The sequence below is a fragment of the Balaenoptera borealis genome (genome assembly GCF_965194805.1).
Source record: "Balaenoptera borealis genome assembly, chromosome: 10".
Lineage (NCBI taxonomy): Eukaryota > Metazoa > Chordata > Mammalia > Artiodactyla > Balaenopteridae > Balaenoptera > Balaenoptera borealis.
This window is the reverse complement of record NC_138874.1, coordinates 59,637,978-59,658,432: the sequence shown is the minus strand read 5'-3', so window position 1 is coordinate 59,658,432 and position 20,455 is coordinate 59,637,978.

Below are 20,455 nucleotides of genomic sequence, written 5' to 3'. Positions count from 1 at the left end.
CTAAGTCACTCGGCTGTCACCGGCAGGCCCAGAGCCGCAGGACACAAAATAACTCCGGTGAGACCTCCCAGAGGCGGAAGGCCCCTTCTCGGCGCGAAGGAGCATCAGGGGCATCTCTGCAAGTTGCTAAATTAGCCCGGCTGCTGTTCTGTTTTTTAATTTTTTGTGTGAATTCAAGACTAGGTCGCGGATGTCTGGGCAGCGTGTGAATGAGTCCCTTTCTGAAAGAATTCACCTTGCCGAAGGGCCGCTGTCAGGCGCACCAAACTTGCAGTGAGCCGCAGGCGTTGACAGGACCCCTCCCTGTGCCCGGTGCCTCGGCCTCCCTTCCCCGCCGGGCCGCCTCGGGGAACCCCACGCCCTGCGCCACCACCTCCCTGGGAAGGGCCAGCCCGGCAGGACCCGGGCCTAGCGTGGCCTCGGTGCCTTCGCCATCGGGGAGCCCGCGCCCAGCCTTTTTCCTCCCGGCTGGACATGACCCCAGTGGCCTGCACACAAGGAAGAAAGGAAATCAGGCAGAAGGTTCTGGAAACTGGCAGGTTCCCACCTGGAGGAGCTCTGCTCTGTGCTGAAAATGTGCCTGCCTCTGGGGGGTCCCAGCCAGAGCGTCATCACCAGCCTGACATCAGCAATCACGCAGAAGGAAAGGGCCATTTCAGTGAGGATGACCCCAGACATTTGTTGCTCTAGCAGAAAGCAATAAATACGTAGCTGGGGCATTGTAGTGTGGGTTTTGTTTAAGCATCACATCCAACTCCTTGCTGCCACCTTTCTCAATCTGAACATGCCTGATTTCTCCCACGGAGGTCCCATAAACCTGCTGGATTTGGACCTCCAGTGTGAAGCCAAGGACACAGGAGCTGGAACAACCCATCACGTTGCCTCGGCTGCCGCTTTTGCCCACATGAGCCAGTGTTTTGACTGAGACTAGATAAGAATTGACATGATACATTTTAAAGAAAGTCTGATATATTGTAAAGAATACATAGTCCAACATGAACACTTAACAAATGAGGAAAAGTACAAATAGCTAATAAACATATGAAAAATGTTCAGATCTACTAGTTATTGAAGACGTGTGAGACCCTATTTTTTTTCCCTTCTGAATTAGCAAAATGAAAATATGGAATCCCCCCACATTGGCCTGGGTGTGGCAAGTTTAGCACTCTCTCTGGGAGCGTAAACTGATGCGAGGTTTGTGGAAAGTAATTTGACAACGTTTATCAAGAGCCTTAAAAATGCCCCGCGCAGATGAGTGGACTCTAAAGCAGGGGCGTGGGAGCCAAGCAGATGTGAGTCCTGATCCTCACCATTCCAGTTGTGTACCAGGACAAGTCACTTGGCCTCCTTTAAGCCCCTTTCCTCAAGTATGAGAAAAATGGGATGCTTCTCCCTACCTCACAAGGCTGTTGTGAGGATGAAAGGAAAAAATACAGGCTGCTTGACAAACAGGGATGGTAGCTGTAGTGGTTGTTATCATAAATTCTCTTTGAGGCAGTAATCTGGACTGTCCTAAAGAAATAATCTGAAATGTAGGCAAAGATTCATGTACAAAAGATGTCTATCCAGCATTACCTATAATCATAAAAACATGGAAACATCGCACCCAGCATTAGGGGAAAAGTTAAGAAAGTTATGGTACAGCCACGTGGTTTTAGATATAAACTCGATTGATAGTATAACAGGGAAGAGCCAAATCGGATTACATGTTGGACCTGTTTCTTTTACTTTAACCTTTGCTTTCAGCTGCTTTTGTTCACTAAAAGGATACTGTCTATACATAATGGCCTGCCTTGGGGAACCCTGCCCCTCTTCCTGAATGTTAAACCAAAGTGCCTTTGTTCAGGGAAATATCCGGACCCTGTTCCACCTGTGGATGGCTACAGAAAGAAGAAATTAACACATCCCCTCCCCAAGGCTGCCCATTCCAGGTGATATTTGCAAAACTTATGGCCTTTTGACTTTACTTCCTCATCTCCTCCCCTTCTCTGTGCTATGAAAGAAACTGGCATCCAAACCCCAATAAGATGGTTTTTCAGAGATACTAGTCTGCCATCTTCTCGGTCTGCCGGCTTTCCAAATAAAGTCGTATTCCTTGCCTCCAAACCTCGTCTCCAATTTATTGGCCTGTCGTGAGGCAAGCAGAGCGAGCTTGGACTCGGTAACAATAGCATATGATAATGCACTGTTCTGTACCTTGCTTTTTTCACTTAACAGTGTAACATTTCGCAAGATACATGTGTCTGCAAGATAAGTGCCTAACATTGGAATTGTTGGGTCAAAGATGTGCATTTAAAAATTTGCAGCTATGGCCAACTTGCCCCACAGAGGTTGTTCCAGTGCACACTCTGACAGAAATATCAGAGGGCCTGTTCCTGCAGCTCTCCACAACAGCGTTATCGACCTTCGTTTTTGCCCAAGGTGAAAGTGGTATCCTGTTGAAATTTCAATTTGCATTTCTCTTATTATGAGTAAGGTTGAACACCTTTTCATATGTTTAACAGCCATTTGTGTTTCCTTTTCATTGAATTGTCTGCTTTGGCCTCAGTTTCTATTGAGTAATAGGTCTTTTTTTTTTTTTTCATTCATTTAGCTCTTCAGTTGACACATATGCAAATCCTTTTCCTTTAGTTTATCACTTATCTTTTAATTTTTTTGTGGCTTTTGCCATTCAGCTTTAAAATAAAAAGACATATTGTCAAGGTTCTAGGAAATTGCTCTCTCTGTGCTATGACACAGTGTATTGTCCTAACGCATTGACTCTTCTCCCTCATTCTGAGCTCCTTAAGGGCAGGGACCCTGACCACTTGAACCTCTGGCAAGCACCCAAAAGATACCTGGTCAGTGACTGTAGTTCCACTTAGTGAGTGAGTGCCAAGAACCCATGCCTCCTAGGTAAATCTGCATAGTACACAAGGGAAAAATATTCTCCTGACCTATCAACTTCTTCCATGAAACAGTCATGGTCAACTTGTAATGAAACTGTAATGAATTTTCAAGATATTATCCCAGCCTCAGAGGTCAGTAGCCTCAGCGTTCAAGGTCACACTGAGAGTTGACAAGTCCACCCGCAGCCTCCCACCTGGCCCAGTCGCACCCAGTCTAGCCCCAAGTAGGACACACTCTCCCAGCCCGCGGGGACTCACTGTGCTCTGGCTCCCTGCTGAGCGAGCTGGTGGGCAAATCTCCATCCGCAGGGCCTGGGGCAGCTTCAGAAGACCCTCAACTTATCTTCTCAGGGACCTACAAGGAAAAGCAAAGTTCCTTTCCACCAGCAAAGAACAGGGTGGCCCAGATTGTGTTATGCAAATGATTAACTCCAATCTATGGAAACTTCAGAGCATTCCTGGCCTCACGGGGAAGGATCAAGAAAATTCAAATTTAAAAAAAAAGGAAAAGGAAGAGAGTACAGGCAACTTTCAGCCTTTGGCAGAGGTGGGCCAGGTTAGGAATTGCTGCCAGGGTCTCACATACCGCTTGCTGTTCAGGGGCAAAAGTGGGCAGAGGTACAAAGATAAACCTTGTCCCCAAAGCTGATTTCATTTTGGAGCTCAGCCATTGGTATCGTTTCTTTTCTAACAGCTGCACTCCATGAGCAAGGGACATCAGAGGGCTGTGTTCGGGCGTCCAATTCTGCTTTACTCGAACGGTTAGCCTCCTCTTCCCAGAAAGCATGATGGACCCAGTCTAAACAATGACCCTCCCATACCAGAGATATTGGAAATTTCTTTATATCTTTACATATCTTAAAGGCTTTTTTAGTTTTGGTTTTTATTTATTTATTGTTTTGGCCGCGCTGCGTGGCTTGCAGGATCTTAGTCCCCGGAGCCCTAACCACTGGACGGCCAGGGAATTCCCAAGGCTTTTTTATTTTCCACTTCTTATTTTGAAAAAATGTCAAATTTACAGAAAAGTTGCAAAAACAATTCCGTGAACTCCCAACGCTCCTCATCTATTTTCACCAGTTGTTCTTATTTTTGCTACATTTGCTTTATCACTCTCTTTACAATATATACTATTATTATCTTTTTAATGAACTATTTGAGAGCAAATTGTAGACTTTTACCCCTAAATATTTTCATCTTTGCTGCTAACAGTAAAGACATCCTTTTAAATAATCACAGTACAGTTATTAAATTCAGAAAATTTAACATTGTTAAATTACTGTTATCTAATCTGCAGTTCATATTCAAATTTCACTAATTGCCCCAATAAAACCCTCAATAGCTCTTTCTTTCCCAGACCAGGATCCATTCTTGGTTGCATTTAGTTGTTTTGTCTTCTTAATTTCTTTTAATCTGGAAGAGTTCCTCAACCTAGTCTTTTTTTTTTTTTTTTTTTTTTTTTTTACTGTAAACTATTATTCTTTTTATTTTTTTATTTTTAAAATTTTTTTATCATCTTTAATCAACCTAGTCTTTATGATCTTGATGTTTTCAAAGATCACCGGCCAGTTGTTTGGTAGAATTTCCTTCAGTTTGGGTTTGTCTTATGTTTCTCTATGATTAGATTCAGATAATACATTTTTGATAAAAATATTTTTAATTGCTCATGATTCTTGTATATTATAACCAAATTATCAGATGAGTTGCATTTTGAAACAAGTTTTTTTTCATTATAGTTCATATTCACTTGCAGCTGACTGTCTAAAACATTATTTTCTGTATTTTTGCACTATCTCCTTTTGGTAATCTTTAAACATGGTAAAAAAATTTTTTTTTTTTTGCATTTAGTGTTTATTCTTTTGAACACGGATCAGGGAGTCTCTCTTGCTGACTCATTCTCTTTTTGTCAGTTCTATTTTTTGTTTCTGTTTATAATATTGGATATTGACAGGTTATTTAAATAGAAGTTGTTCCAAATCTCTCTTATTCTCCTTTGTATCTCTGGATCTAGCAACAATAACTGGTTCCACTCAGGAAACCTCCGGGAAACGTTGGTTCACTAAGTGAATGAATTTAGTGGCTACACACTGAATTTTCTGAATTCAGGGCCTATGTAAAAAATAATTTTCGTTGCTATTAATTATTATACACATTGAGAAATATAGAAATTCAGGTATTACAGTTTTACAAAAGTGTCTTCTACTAATTATTTAAGTGTCTCAATCTTAAGATGAGCCCAAAGTCCACCATCTTTGACTGAAACCCTGCTTGAGCCCTGGTGCATTTGAAGGGGGAAGGCTGAGAGGAAGGTGTTGGTGGTCTGAAGTCAGGCTTTTCTGGAGAAAGTCTCCTCCCAGAAATAAAAGCAGAGGCAGGCTGGGGGCTTTCAGGCTCTACTCAAGGACACCAAGTCTGAATGCAGAGAATTGGACCTAGTCACTCCTTGGTTCGAACCTTCTAACTTGTAGTATGGTCCAGCTACATCAACCTGAAGCTCAACACACCTGCCATCTAGAACCTGCCCACCTCTCCAGGCTCAGGCTCTCCCTCCCCCTTGTTCCTCTGCCAGTAACACGCCTTCTCCATCCACCCCCTCCCAGGAGTTTTGATACTTGGTTAATAGAAGGAAAGAGGCTTAAACTCAGAATTTTAAAAATTTAAATCATAATGAAATTGTTTAAATTTATTAGCTTGGCAAAGATGAGAAAGATTAATTATATGCAAGAATGTGGCAAAATAAGCACTTTTATACACTTTTCATACATTTTACAGCATCTGTTTAAACTTAAGATGCCTTCATCTGAGGACCAAGCAATTCCACTTCTGGGACTGTTTCCTATAGAAATACTTACACAAGTGCAGAAAGAAACATATAAAAGCATGTTCACTGTAACCTTTTTGTAACAATGAAAAGATGGAAACTGCTTTCTCAACTGTCCATCCATAGGGGCTGGTTAAATATTGGGTTGGCCAAAAATTTCGTTTGGGTTTTTCCCTAAGATGTTACAGAAACAAACTTTTTTGGCCAACCTGATAGAATATGGCACAGCATATAGTATAATACAATCTGGCTGTTAAAAAGAACACGGTGGATCTGATCTCGGGTGGCCTCGGCCTGCAGCAGCTTGAAGCGGGGTTCCAGTTCCCAGCCAGTGATAGAGGTTGGGTCGCAGTGGTGAGTGCACCAAATCCTAGCCACTAGACCAGTAGTCAGTGACAAGGCCCTGGCCCTATGGCTTTGCCAAAAAAGAATTCCCACAAAGATGGAAAGTAGTGAAACAAGTGAAGTATTTATTAAGAGAAAAAAAGAGTACAGTACGTGTGGATAGACACACGGGGGGGCTCAGAGAGACAGTGTCGCGCCCTAGTGGCAGTTTGAATCACTTTTATGGGGCATTTCTTCTGGGTTTCCTTTGGCCAGTCATTCTGATTTGCCTGGTTCAAAGTCCATATTTGGTATAGCTCAGGATTTTCCCATGTGTGTGCGTGCATCTCTTAGCCAAGATGGATTCTACCAAAGAGGCCTATAGGTAAGTGAGCATTAGTTGGAATCACTCCCCTTTTGACCTCCAAGGAGCCTTTCTGCACATGTGTAGTCCGGGAGGTCTTCTGACTTCGAGAATGAGGAATACGTGGTCTCTTATCTTCTATCTGGGCAGGGCCCAGCCTCCTCTCTTAATTGTCCTGTTATTCCCGTCTCAGAGTATCGGTCCACAAGGAACGAACTCACACTGTTTGCCCTGGGGGCCCATCTGTCTCCTGCCTCAGATCTACATGATCTAATATGGAACCTGTCCAAGATATATTGTTAAATGGAAAAAAAATTTGCAAATTACATTAAATACGGTTATTAATATTGTGAAAAATATTAACTAGTTTATATGTTAATATATTCACAGCAAAAAAAAATCTGAAAAACACCTACACTAAACTGTGAACAATGATTATTATCTGAGGAATGTGGGATTATGGGAGGCTTTCATATTCTTTGTTCTGTACATTTGTGATGTTTGAAATTTTTATAAGAAATATTATTTGAAAATCAGGGAAGAAAACAAAGAATTTAAAAGCCCATGAATCAAAAAAATGGTAGTGTCTGGGGTCAGGGAGTCGTTGGGGTACAGATGCAGCAAGACTGACCATATGTTGACAAACGCTGAAGCTACGGGATAGGTCTATAGGGGTTCCTTTGTACTCTCTACTTTTGCGTACATTAGAATATTCCATAACAAAAAGTAAAAGAAAAAAAAAACACCCCAAATCCTAGGATAGGTAGGGTAAGAGGAAGCACCGCCTGCTTGTCAGTTGGGAAAGGATGGAGTTCCATGGAGTCCTCTAAATATCTGAATTTAGATTTTAGTAGGTAGAGAATGAGGCTCATTATTGATTTTGTTAAAGTATGAAAACTGATTTTAGAAAGATTACTTTGTATAATTTGGGTTGGAGGAGAGAAGGATTAGAGGTGAGGAGGCAGACTAGAAACCACTTTGCTACAGGCCAGTAGCAATAAGGTAGAAAGGAAGGATCAGTTAGAGGTGCGATGGAGGCCTCACGGAAAAGTCATGGTGACTGCTGAGGAGTGGGGAAGTGAGAGAGGAGTCCCAGGTAACATCTCAGTCCTTCTTCAGAGCCCCTGGGAGACTGGTGGGGCCAACAGACCCAGACAGAGATCAGTTTCCTGAGCGCCAGCTTCTATCTGCTTCCCAGTCAGGGAAACCTCCCAACCTCAGCAAGGGCCTTTTAGCTGGCTCTTCTCTGGCTCAAGTGTGGCTGGAATAACTGGCCTTGAACTTGACTCCACTTTTTCCTCTCCATTCCTCCCAACACTACTTTCCATTTCTTGTAGGGTTCCCTAATGGGCTATAGGAGTTAGCAGGAGGATTTGTTTTCTAATGTTCGTTTATTCATCCGTATCTTTAAGTAGTTAACAACAAGCCCAGGCACTGTTTGAGTACACACGATAATGAATAGAATGGACAAGGTACTGGTCTCCTGGTGCCTACGATCCATTCTTCCACCATCACATAAGTAGTTTATTTTCTCTTTTAAAAATTTATTATTATTATTGTGGTAAAATACATATAACATAAAATTTACCATCCTAACCACTTTTGAGTGTACTGTTTTGTGGCATTAATTACATTCATATCTTGCAAGATTGAAGCTCTATACCTATTAAATAATACCTTCCTATTTCACTCCGCCCCCCAGGTCCCGGCAACCACCATTCTACTTTCCATCTTGATAAATTTGATTATGAAGGTACCTCATATAAGTGGAATTATACAGTATTTGTCTTTTTAAAATTTTTTAATGTAATTTAATTTAATTTTTTATTGAAGTATAGTTGATTTACAATGTTGTATTTGTCTTTTTGTGTCTGGTTTACTTCACTTAGCATACTGTCCTCAAGGTTCATCCATCTTGTAGCATGTGTCAGAACTTCCCTCCTTTTAAAGGCTGAATTAACATTCCATTGCAGGGATATATCATATTTTCTTGAGTTGCTTCTGTTTTTTGGCTATAGTGATAATGCTGCTATGAATATGGATATACAACTATTTCTTTAAGTCCCCAGAAGTGGAATTGCTGGATCAAATGGTAATTCTATTTTTTAATTTTTTGAGGAACTGCCATACTGTTTTCCATAGCGACTACACCATTCTCACCAACAGTGCACCACAAGGGTTCCAATTTCTCCACATTCTCACCAACACTTCTCATGTTGTTTGCTTATTTGTTAGTTTTTACAGTAGCCATCTCAATTGTTATGATGTGGTAGGATGGGTTTTAAAATATAAGAATTTTGGGGACTTCCCTGGTGGTGCAGTGGTTAAGAATCCGCCTGCCAATGCAGGGGACACAGGTTTGAGACCTGGTCCAGGAAGATCCCACATGCCGCGGAGCAACTAAGCCCATGGGCCACAACTACCAAGCCTGTGCTCTAGAGCCCGCAAGCAACAACTACTGAGCCCACGCGCCACAACTGAAGCCTGCGTGCCTAGAGCCCATGCTTCACAACAAGAGAAGCCACCGCAACGAGAAGCCCATGCACCGCAACAAAGAATAGCCCCCACTAGACACAACTAGAGAAAACCCGTGTGCAGCAACAAAGACTCAATGCAGCCAAAAATAAATAAATAAAATATAAAAAATTTTTACAACTAATATTGTTGAAGAATATGATTTTCAATTCAAAAGTTTATTTTCCTCTCGTATTAAGCCACTCAATCAGAGACAGAAAGCTTTGAGAAGGCTGTAGCACCTTCTTTCCAGGTGTCTAATTCCACTATTCTGAATGCAACACACGTGGAGGGTTTAATTCACTCCGTATAGGGCTGTCCTTTAGCTTAGTTTCCCCATTTATACAATGGGAATAATAATAGTATCTACCTCATGGGGTTATTATGAAGATGCAATGAGTTAATTAACATAAAGCACTTAGAACAGGGCCTTACATATTGTAAGCTCTGTACAAACACCTATTAAGTAAAATAATAAAAATAGTTTTCCAGTTTTGTGGCTTCCTTGGAGGTGCTGACAAAATGTAAGAATTGTCTATTACACTGGAAAGAAATATGAACTGATCAAACTTTACTGAAAGCCTGTACGTCCAGGATTGTTTTAGGTACTGGGAGGGGACATAGGAGATGCCCCAGGACTGCCCAGGATCTGTGGCTACCTAGTGAGAAGAGCTTCTGAACTTCAAGTTTCAGCTTCCCCAGAATTAAAAACACAACTGCTCAGTTTGCCTACCACATTCTGGGCACTGTCCTGGGCATTTTATATGCCATTTCTAATTTTTCCAACAGTCCCGTAAAGTAGGGATTATTAATGCCAGTTTACAGATGATGAAATTAAGGCTCTGAGGGGTTAAGTGACTTGCCCAAGATGGGGAGCATGGTCGGAGATGAGTCTAGGAGGGAGGCAGAGACAGTTCACCCCAGAACTTGAGACCTTCAGGGCTAATGAACATCAATCGTTTTCTGAGCCCTGCCACATGCCAGGCCCAGGCCAAGTGTTCATACACTGGACTCACCACTCACGGAAGAATTCTTCCAGGGAGGGACTTTTGCAAAGAGGAACTGGAGGCAGAGTGAGGCTAAGCCATCAGCTAGCAAAAAGTGGGTTCATTTCAAAGTCTCCAGACACCTGGAAGGGTGGCTAAGCACTACCGAGGAGTTTAAAAGGATTTTGCATCAAAATCACCTGAATTGCATATCAAAAATTCAGATTCCTGGGCCCCATCCCAGGCTTATTAAATAAAAATCTGCCTAGGATATGGAAGTTTCAGTAAAGCTTTCCCTGCAGCCTGGAAATAAGGAGAATACAACTGCCCACAGAGAGTTAAACCATGAAATCAGCATTAAAGAATCCAGGCAAGATATGCAAAGTCACCTCTAAAGGGACAGATCAGTCTTCCCCTTCCCTCTTAACACTAACCAGATTGATTGTATTAACAAATATAAAGGAATAATGAATAGGAGAAAATGTTATGACCTTGGCATAGAGAAACACTTCTTAAACAAGACACAAAAATCTTAAGCCTTAAAAGAAAAGGATTCAAATATTCAACCGTATAAAAATTAAAAACTTCTGTACAACAAAAGATGTCATAAAAAAAAAGTAAAGACAAACCAGAGAAGGGGAGAATATATTTGCATTACATATAATCAACAACAGATTGTGTATAATCAACAAAAGATTAGTATCTAGAATATATTAAAAAACTTTAAAAAATCAATTTAAAAAGAGAGAGAAATACTTCTGTAGAATAGTGATCAAAGGACATGAACAGGCAATTAGAAGAAAAGCCTAAACCACAAATAAACATGTGAAAAGGTGTTCAACTATCAGGGATGGGGAAATGCAAATTAAAACCACAAAGAGATATTTCAAGAGCTGGCTAGGCTGTGCAGCAACTGAAACTTGCATATACACTGGTGCCAGTATAAAATGGGACATGCTCTTTGCAGAGCAATCTGGCAATAGCTAATAATATTTAAGAAGCAAATACCCCACAATCCAGTAATTTCCCTCCTAGAAAAATTCTCCCACATGTGCTCTAAGGTACAAATTTTAAAATGTCTACTGTGGCATTTTGTATAATAAAAAAGGAGGCAGGGCTTCCCTGGTGGCGCAGTGGTTGAGAATCTGCCTGCCAATGCAGGGGATGCGGGTTCGAGCCCTGGTCTGGGAAGATCCCACGTGCCGCGGAGCAACTCGGCCCGTGAGCCACAATTACTGAGCCTGCGCGTCTGGAGCCTGTGCTTGGCAATGAGAGGCCCGCGCACCGCGATGAAGAGTGGCCCCCGCACCGCTATGAAGAGTGGCCCCCGCTTGCCACAACTAGAGAAAGCCCTCGCACAGAAACGAAGACCCAACACAGCCATACATACATACATACATACATACATTAAAAAAAAGAATGTAAGCAGACAAGAATAGCATTAAAAAAAAAAAAAGAAAGCCCTAGAATTAAAAAAAAAAAAAAAAAGAAAAAAGGAGGCAATTTAAATGTTTACTGTTAACCTAAAACAAGAAAATAGCCAGTTATTTTTTTTTTACCAGCAAAATGGGTTTATTCAGGAGCAGCAAAGAATTGCAATTTAGAACCTGCAACTATGGGGAACCACATGTAAGTCCAATAAAGCAAAGGAAAGGAAACTCTTTTATAGAGGAGAAGGAGAAATTGGGAGGGGCTGTTAAAAACAAAACGTTTATTGCAGGAAACAAGAAGTTTGAGGTAGAGTGGCTTTTCATTGGCTGAGTTGTGACAGTCTCTCATTGGCTGAGTTGTTGCCAGGCTAGGAGAAAATCTTTCTTCCTCCTGCCGGCAGTAGTAGAGTAGTGTCACTTCCTCCTGGAGATGCAAGGTCCATCTCTTCCTGTTGGGATGTGTGTTGACTTGAGTGGTACACGTGTGAGAGCTCCCCTTCCTGACCTCCCAACTGGATAAGTACCCAGGTGGGTAATATGGTAGGCCTATTTTTTACTTTTTGAGGAAACTCCACACTGTTTTCTATAGTGGCTGCACCAATTTACATTCCCACCAATAGTGCACAAGAGTTCCCTTTTCTCCACATCCTTGCCAACACATCTTTTTTTCTTGTCTTTTTGGCAATAGCCATTCTAACAGGTATGAGATGATATCTCATTGTGGTTTTGATTTGCATTTCCCTGATGATTAGGGATGCTGAACATATTTTCCTATTGGCCATCTCTATGTCTTCTTTGGAAAAATGTCTCTTCAGATCCTCTGCCCATTTAAAAAATTAGATTGTTTGTTTTTTTGCTATTGAGTTGTATGAGTTCTTCATATATTTTGGATATTAACCCCTTATCAGATATATGACTTGCAAATATTTTCCTCCATTTAGTAGGTTGCCTTTTCATTTCACTGGTGGTTTCCTTTGCTGTTCAGAAGCTTTTTATTTTGATGTGGTCTCACTTGTTGATTTTTGCTTGTGTTGCATTTGCTTTTAGTGTCAAGTCCAAAAAAAATCATCACCAAGACAATGTCAAGGAGCTTACTGCCTGTTTTCTTCTAGTAGTTTTATGGTTTCTGGTCTTATATTCAAGCCTTTAATCCATTTTGAGATACTTTTTGTGCATGGTGTAAGATAGTGGTCTGGTTTCATTCTTTCATGTGGCTGTCTGGTTTTCATTTCTTGAAAGAGACTGTCCTTTCCCCATTGTATATTCTTGGCTCCTTTCTTGTAAATTAATTGACCATAATATGTATGTGTTTATTTCTGGGCTATTATGTTACATTGATCTATGTGGGTATTTTTAATGCCAATACCATACTGTTTTGTTTTTTAAATTTATTTATTTTATTTTATTTATTTTTGGCTGTCTTATGTCTTCGTTGCTGTGTGCGGGCTTCCTCTAATTGTGGTCAGCGGGGGCTACTCTTTGTTGCAGTGCGCAGGCTTCTCATTGCAGTGGCCTCTCCTGTGGCGAAGCACAGGCTCTAGGCGCGTGGGCTCAGTAGTTGTGGCTCATGGGCTTAGTTGCTCCGTGGCATGTGGGATCTTCCTGGACCAGGGCTCGATTCCGTGTCCCCTGCACTGGCAGGTGGATTCTTAACCACCGTGCCACCAGGGAAGCCCCATACTGTTTTGTTTGCTATAGCTTTGTAACACGGTTTGAAATAAGGGAGTGTGATACCTCCAGCTTTGTTCTTCTTTCTCAAGGTTGTTTTGGCTATTTGGGGGTCTTACGTGGTTCCATACAAATTTTAGAATTGTTTGTTCTGGCTCTGTGAAAAATGCCATTGGAATTTTGATAGGGATTGTATTGAATCTGTAGATTCCGTTGGTAGTACGGATAATTTAACAATACTAATTGGGCTTCCCTGGTGGTGCAGTGGTTAAGAATCTGCCTGCCAATGCAGGGGACGTGGGTTCGAGCCCTGGTCCGGGAGGATCCTACATGCCACGGAACAACTAAGCCTGTGTGCCACAACTACTGAGCCTGCGCTCTAGAGCCCAAGTGCCACAACTACTGAAGCCCACGCACCTAGAGCCCGTACTCTGCAACAAGAGAAGCCACTGCAATGAGAATCCTGTGCACGGCAACAAAGAGTAGCCCATGCTCACCACAACTAGAGAAAGCTTGCACACAACAACGAAGACCCAACATAGCCAAAAATAAATAAAATAAATAAATAAATAAATAAACTGATTGTTTCAACCCATGACTATGGAATGTCTTTTCCATTTATTTGTGTCTTCTTCAATTTCTTTCATCAATGTCTTATAGTTTATACCTTACAGGTCTTTCATCTCCTTATATTTTTTCCTAGGTATTTTATTCTTTTTGATGCAGTTGTAAATGGGATTGTTTTCTTAATTTCTCTTTCTGATTGCTCGTTATTAGTGTACAGCAACGCAACAGATTTCTGTAGTTTTTATTTTTTATTTTTTGGTCTCACCATGTGGCTTGCAGGATCTTAGTTCCCTGACCAGGCATCGAACCCGGCACCCCATCAGTGGAAGTGTGGAGTCCTAACCACTGGAGAGCCAGGGAATTCAATTTTTTTTTTTTCTTTTGCCACACCGTGCGGCATGTGGGATGGGATCGTAGTTCCCCAACCAGGGATAGAACCTGTGCCCCCTGCAATGGAAGCACAGAGTCTTAACCACTGGACCACCAGGGAAGCCCCCCCACCCCAACTTTTAAATTTTAATAAATAAATAAATAGATTTTGATCCTCTTAATTATTGTTGAATTTGGCTTGCTGACTTTTTTTTTAATTTATTTTTATTTTTTTGGCCGTGTTGGGTCTTCGTCTCCACGCGAGGGCTTTCCCCAGTTGCGGCAAGCGGGGGCCACTCTCCATCGTGGTGTGCGGGCCTCTCACTATCGCGGCCTCTCTTGCTGCGGAGCACAGGCTCCAGACGCGCAGGCTCAGCAGTTGTGGCTCACGGGCCCAGTTGCTCCGCGGCATGTGGGATCCTCCCAGACCAGGGCTCGAACCTGTGTCCCCTGCATTGGCAGGTGGACTCTCAACCACTGCGCCACCAGGGAAGCCCCAGCTTGCTGATATTTTGCTGAGAATTTTTCCATCTATATTCATCAGAGATGTTGGCCTGTAGTCTTCCTTTCTTGTATCTTTGGTTTTGGTATTTTTCTCATTTCTTAAGGTGAAAGGTTAGGTGATTAACTTGAGATCTTTCTTCTTTTTAATATAGTACTTAAAGCCATACATTTCCTCCTAAGCACTGTTTTAGTTGCATTCCATAAGTTTTGGTATGCTGGGTTTTCATTTTTATTCATCTCAAAGTATTTTGTAATTTCCCCTGTGACTTCTTTGACCCACTGGTTTTTTAAGAGTGTATTGTATGTTTTCCACACATTTGTGAATTTCCTAAATTTCCTTCTGTTATAGATTTGTACTTATATTTCATTGTGATCAGAGGCATATTTGTATGATTTCAATCCTTTTAAATTTATTGAAGAAATTTTTTATGGCCTAACGTATGATCTAATACTGGAAAATATTCCATGTGCACTTGAGAAGAAAGTGTTTTCTGCTATTGTTAGCGTATTTTATAGATATCTGTAAGTTGATTTATAGTGTTGTTCAATTCTTCTTTTTCCTTGTTGATCTTCTACCTAGTTATTCTTTCCATTATTGAAAATAGGATATTAAAGCTTTCAAGTATTATGATTGAGTTGTCTATTTCTCCTTTGAGTTATGACTATTTTTGCATCATGAATTTTGGGGCTCTGATATATATATAAAATAAATCTATGTTTATAATTATTATGTCTTCTTTATATATTGGTCACTTTATACTTATATAATCTCCTTCTTTGTCTTTAGTAACAATTTTTAGTATAAAGTCCACTTTGTCTTACATTTATATGGACATTTCAGCTTTCTTTTGTTTACTGTTTTCATGGTATGTCTTTTTCCATCTCTTTTCTTTTAACCTATCTGTGTCTTTGAATCTAAAATGTACCTCTTGTAGACAGTATATAGTTTTTTTTTATCCTTTCTGAAAATTTTGGCCTATTAATTGGAATGTCTAGCCCATCTACATTGAATTACTGATAAGGTACGATTTATACCTGTCATTTTATTATTTGTTGGTTATATGTCTTTCTTTTTTTTTAGCCTTGTGTCTACAAGTACATTATAACTTTTTTTTTAATTTTTGAATTTTATTTTATTTATTTTTTTATACAGCAGGTTCTTGTTAGTCATCAATTTTATACACATCAGTGTATACATGTCAATCCCAATTGCCCAATTCAACACACCACCCTCCCCACCACCCAGCCGCTTTCCCCCCTTGGTGTCCATACGTTTGTTCTCTACATCTGTGTCTCAATTTCTGCCCTGCAAACTGGTTCATCTGTACCATTTTTCTAGGTTTCACATATATGCGTTAATATACGATATTTGTTTTTCTCTTTCTGACTTACTTCACTCTGTATGACAGTCTCTAGATCCATCCACGTCTCAACAAATGACTCAGTTTCATTCCTTTTTATGGCTGAGTAATATTCCATTGTATATATGTACCACATCTTCTTTATCCATTCGTCTGTCGATGGGCATTTAGGTTGCTTCCATGACCTGGCTATTGTAAATAGTGCTGCAATGAACATTGGGGTGCATGTGTCTTTTTGAATTATCATTTTCTCTGGGTATACGCCCAGTAGTGGGATTGCTGGATCATATGGTAAATCTATTTTTAGTTTTTTAAGGAACCTCCATACTGTTCTCCATAGTGGCTGTATCAATTTACATTCCCACCAACAGTGCAAGAGGGTTCCCTTTTCTCCACACCCTCTCCAGCATTTGTTGATTGTAGATTTTCTGATGACACCCATTCTAACTGGTGTGAGGTGGTACCTCATTGTAGTTTAGATTTGCATTTCTCTAATAATTAGTGATGTTGAGCAGCTTTTCATGAGCTTCTTGGCTATCTGTATGTCTTCTTTGCAGAAATGTCTATTTAGGTCTTCGGCCCATTTTTGGATTAGGTTGTTTGTTTTTTAATACTGAGCTACATGAGCTGTTTATATATTTTGGAGATTAATCCTTTGTCCATTGATTCATTTGCAAATATTTTATCCCATTCTGAGGGTTGTCCTTTGCTGTGCAAAAGCTTTGAAGTTTCATTAGGTCCCATTTGTTTATTTTTGTTTTAATTTCCATTACTCTAGGAGGTGGATCAAAAAAGATCTTTCTGTGATTTATGTCAAAGAGTGTTCTTCCTATGTTTTCCTCTAAGAGTTTTATAGTGTCCGGTCTTACATTTAGGTCTCGAATCCATTTTGAGTTTATTTTTGTGTATGGTGTTAGGGAGTGTTCTAATTTCATTCTTTTACATGTAGCTGTCCAGGTTTCCCAGCACCACTTATTGAAGAGACTGTCTTTTCTCCATTGTATATCCTTGCCTCCTTTGTCATAGATTAGTTGACCATAGGTGCGTGGGTTTATCTCTGGGCTTTCTATCTTGTCCCATTGATCTATGTTTCTGTTTTTGTGCCAGTACCATATTGTCTTGATTACTGTAGCTTTGTAGTATAGTCTGAAGTGAGGAAGTCTGATTCCTCCAGCTCCTTTTTTTCCCCGCAAGACTGCTTTGGCTATTTGGGGTCTTTTGTGTCTCCATACAAATTTTAAGATTTTTTGTTCTAGTTCTGTAAAAAATGCCACTGGTAATTTGATAGGGATTGCATTGAATCTGTAGATTGCTTTGGGTAGTGTAGTCATTTTCACAATATTGATTCTTCCAATCCAAGAATATCATGTATCTCTCCATCTGTTGGTATCATCTTTAATTTCTTTCATCAGTGTCTTATACTTTTCTGCATACAGGTTTTCTGTCTCCCTAGGTAAGTTTATTCCTAGGTATTTTATTCTTTTTGTTGCAATGGTAAATGGGGATGTTTCCTTAATTTTTCTTTCAGATTTTTCATATTAGTGTATAGGAATGCAAGAGATTTCTGTGCATTAATTTTGTATCCTGCAACTTTACCAAATTCATTGATTAGGTCTAGTAGTTTTCTGGTGGCATCTTTAGGATTCTCTATGTATAGTATCATGTCATCTGCAAAACTGACAGTTTTACTTCTTCTTTTCCAATTTGTATTCCTTTTATTTCTTTTTCTTCTCTGATTGCCGTGGCTAGGACTTCCAAAACTATGTTGAATAACAGTGGTGAGAGTGGACATCCTTGTCTTGTTCCTGATCTTAGAGGAAATGCTCTCAGTTTTTCACCATTGAGAGTGATGTTTGCTGTGGGTTTGTCATATATTGCCTTTATTATGTTGAGATAGGTTCCCTCTATGCCCACTTTCTGGAGAGTTTTTATCATAAATGGGTGTTGAATTTTGTCAAAAGCTTTTTCTGCATCTATTGAGATGACCATATGGTTTTTATTCTTCAATTTGTTAATATGGTGTATCACATTGATTGATTTGCGTATATTAAAGAATCCTTGCATCCCTGGGATGAATCCCACTTGATCATGGTGTATGATCCTTTCAGTGTGCTGTTGGATTCTGTTTGCTAGTATTTTGTTGAGGATTTTTGCATCTATATTCATCAGTGATATTGGTCTGTAATTTTCTTTTCTTGTAGTATCTTTGTCTGGTTTTGGTATCAGGGTGATGGTGGCCTCATAGAATGAGTTTGGGAGTGTTCCTTCCTCTGCAATTTTTTGGAAGAGTTTGAGAAGGATGGGTGTTAGCTCTTCTCTAAATGTTTGATAGAATTCACCTGTGAAGCCATCTGGTCCTGGACTTTTGTTTGTTGCAAGATTTTTAATCACAGTTTCAAGTTAATTACTTGTGATTGGTCTGTTCATATTTTCTATTCCTTCCTGGTTCAGTCTTGGAACGTTATACCTCTCTAAGAATTTGTCCATTTCTTCCAGGTTGTCCATTTTATTGGCATACAGTTGCTTGTAGTAGTCTCTTAGGATGCTTTGTATTTCTGCAGTGTCGGTTGTAACTTCTCCTTTTTCATTTCTAATTTTATTGATTTGAGTCCTCTCCTTCATTTTCTTGATGACTCTGGCTAATGGTTTATCAATTTTGTTTATCTTCTCAAAGAACCAGCTTTTAGTTTTATTGATCTTTGCTATTGTTTTCTTTGTTTCTATTTCATTTATTTCTGCTCTGATCTTTATGATTTCTTTCCTTCTACTAACTTTGGGTTTTGTTTGTTCTTCTTTCTCTAGTTCCTTTAGGTGTAAGGTTAGCTTGTTTATTTGAGATTTTTTTGTTTCGTGAGGTAGGCTTGTATAGCTATAAACTTCCCTCTTAGAACTGCTTTTGCTGCATCCCATAGGTTTTGGATTGTCGTCTTTTCGTTGTCTTTTGTCTCTAGGTATTTTTTGATTTCCTCTTTGATTTCTTCAGTGATCTCTTGGTTATTTAGTAACGTATTGTTTAGCCTCCATGTGTTTGTGTTTTTTACGTTTTTTTCCCTGTAATTCATTTCTAATCTCAAAGCGTTGTGGTCAGAAAAGATGCTTGATATGATTTCAATTTTCTTAAATTTACTGAGGCTTGATTTGTGACCCAAGATGTGATCTATCCTAGAGAATGTTCTGTGCGCACTTGAGAAGAAAGTGTAATCTGCTGTTGTTGGATGGAATGTCCTATAAATATCAATTAAATCTATCTGGTCTATTGTGTCATTTAAAGCTTTTGTTTCCTTATTTATTTTCATGTTGGTTGATCTGTCCATTGGTGTAAGTGAGGTGTTAAAGTCCCCCACTATTATTGTGTTACTGTCAATTTCCTCTTTTATAGTTGTTAGCAGTTGCCTTATGTATTGAGGTTCTCCTATGTTGGGAGCATATATGTTTATAATTGTTATATCTTCTTCTTGGATTGATCCCTTGATCATTATGTAATGTCCTTCCTTGTCTCTTGTAACATTCTTTATTTTAAAGTCTATTTTATCTAATATGAATATTGCTACTCCAGCTTTCTTTTGATTTCCATTTGCATGGAATATCTTTTTCCATCCCCTCACTTTCAGTATGTATGTGTCCCTAGGTCTGAAGTGGGTCTCTTGTAGACAGCATATAGATGGGTCTTATTTTTGTATCCATTCAGCGAGCCTGTGTCTTTTGTTGGAGCATTTAATCCATTCACGTTTAAGGTAATTATTGGTATGTATGTTCCTATGACCATTTTCTTAATTGTTTTGGGTTTGTTTTTGTAGGTCCTTTTCTTCTCTTGTGTTTCCCACTTAGAGAAGTTCCTTTAGCATCTGTTGTAGAGCTGGTTTGGTGGTGCTGAATTCTCTTAGCTTTTGCTTGTCTGTAAAGCTTTTGATTTCTCCATCGAATCTGAATGAGATCCTGCCAGGTACAGTAATCTTGTTTGTAGGTTCTTCCCTTTCATCATTTTAAATATATCATGCCACTCCCTTCTGGCTTGTAGAGTTTCTGCTGAGAAATCAGCTGTTAACCTTATGGGAGTTCCCTTGTATGTTATTTGTCGTTTTTCCCTTGCTACTTTCAATAATTTTTCTTTGTCTTTAATTTTTGCCAATTTGATTACTATGTATCTCGGCATGTTTCTCCTTGGGTTTATCCTGTATGGGACTTGCTGCGCTTCCTGGACTTGGGTGGCTATTTCCTTTCCCATGTTAGGGAAGTTTTCGACTATAATCTCTTCAAATATTTTCTCGGGTCCTTTCTCTCTCTCTTCTCCTTCTGGGACGCCTGTACTGCAAATGTTGTTGCGTTTAATGTTGTCCCGGAGGTCTCTTAGGCTGTCTTCATTTCTTTTCATTCTTTTTTCTTTATTTTGTTCCACAGCAGTGAATTCCACCATTCTGTCTTCCAGGTCACTTATCCGTTCTTCTGCCTCAGTTGTTCTGCTATTGATTCCTTCTAGTGTAGTTTTCATTTCAGTTATTGTATTGTTCATCTATGTTTGTTCTTTAATTCTTCTAGGTCTTTGTTAAACATTTCTTGCATCTTCTTGATCTTTGCCTCCATTCTTTTTCTGAGGTCCTGGATCATCTTCACTATCATTATTCTGAAAGGTTGCCTATCTCCACTTCTTCTAGTTGTTTTTCT